This window comes from Dipteris shenzhenensis, unplaced genomic scaffold, assembly GCF_047967505.1.
Source record: "Dipteris shenzhenensis isolate YYH24624 ecotype China unplaced genomic scaffold, Dip_SZ_1.0 scaf0393, whole genome shotgun sequence".
Classification (NCBI taxonomy): domain Eukaryota; kingdom Viridiplantae; phylum Streptophyta; class Polypodiopsida; order Gleicheniales; family Dipteridaceae; genus Dipteris; species Dipteris shenzhenensis.
The window spans coordinates 27501-29287 of record NW_028239699.1 but is presented as its reverse complement, the minus strand read 5'-3'; positions in this window follow the sequence as shown (position 1 = coordinate 29287).

Sequence of the window (1787 nt, the reverse complement as noted above, 5' to 3'; positions counted from 1 at the left end):
TTTTTGGTTCGCACGACCAAGTGCTGCTAATGCCTGCCAAAAAGCTTTTGCAACTAATCGTACAGGAGATTTCGGATTATTATTGGGTATATTAGGTACGTATTGGATAACTGGTAGTTTCGAGATCCGCGAATCGTGTGATTGATTTAGTGAGTTGATTGATAACAACAGCGCCGGCTCCTCCCTTGCCAATACATGTGCTCCTCTACCATTTTTGGGTCCGGTATCTAAATCTGCACAATCCCCACTCCACGTATGGTTGCCCGATGCAACGGAAGGACCCACACCTATTTCGGCTCTTATACACGCCGCTACTATGGTAGCTGCGGGAATTTTTTTTGTAGCTCGAATGCTTGAATTGTTTGAAACCTTACCTCTAAGCATGAATGTTATCTCCTGGATAGGCGGAATAACGGCTCTACTGGGAGCGACGATAGCTCTTGCCCAGAAGGATATCAAGAAAGGTTTAGCTTATTCTACTATGTCTCAATTGGGCTACATGATGCTGGCTCTAGGTCTCGGTGCTTATAAACCTTCGTTGTTTCACCTCATTACACATGCCCATCCCAAAGCTTTGCTATTTCCCGGATCCGGTTCAGTAATTCATTCGATGGAAAGGGTTGTCGGATACTCTCCCAATAGAAGTCAAAATATGTCTCCCACGGGTGGTTCGCGAAAATATATGCCAATTACTGGAATCACTTTTCTTTCAGGTACTCTCTCTCTCTGTGGTATACCACCTCTAGCTCGTTTCCGGTCCAAAGATGAAATTATTGCAAAGAGTTGGCTACGTTCCTTTCCCCCCGGATGTATAGCCTCATTCACAGCAGTTCCAACTGCTTTCTACATGTTCCGCATCTATCTCCTCACGTTTGAGGGGAATCTACGCGCCGGTGGCGGTACCAATTCATCCCATTCCTCTATGAATAGTGTCATTCGGAGTAACACCAAAACGATAGCAACGAGTGGAGATGGGTATGATGTTCCTCCACCCCCGCGAGACGAAGGAGTCGATTCAGCAGGAGGTTATGACGGGGAAGATTCAGTCGATAGAAAAGTTTCTGCAGAGTCCAATATTCGTTCTGAGTCTCTATATCCTAAGGAATCAGACGTTTCGATGGTATTGCCTTCAGTAGTACTGTCGATACCAACTTCGTTGGTTGGATCAATAGGAGTCAATCTCGCTGGAGGAGAAACTGGTCCCGATTTGCTATCCGAGTGGTTAACTCCCCTTGCAGGCTTTTCAGAGGACAACAACAATCCCGAAAATTTGGTACAATTGCTAATAGATTCAGCAGGTTCGGTTGGTCTATCACTAGCCGGAATATCTATCTCCTACGTGATTTATGGACCGATATCCTCTCACACACAACCTTGCGGTGATATTGATCCTTTTGCCAAACAATCTATGGGTTCATTTAACCGTCTCATTGGGGACTGGTCACACAACCGGGGTTACATCGATCATTACTACGATATCCTTCTAGTGAGAGGTATTCGATTCCTGGGTGAGTTAACTCTTCTTTTCGACCAATGGGTAATTGACGGAATTATTAATGGCACCGGTATTTTGAGTTCCATAGGTGGAGAAAGCGCAAGATATGGGGAGGGCGGGAGAGTATCTTCTTATTCATTCGGATTGATGATTGGTATTATTCTACTGCTAACTGCCTTCGTTTCTCTTGTCTCCTAAGAGTTTTTTTCTTCTCCTTTCCAAGATATTCCTTATACCTCTATAAGTATCCTGTGACTATTCTACTATGTTTTCCGGAAAAGGAGAAATAGAA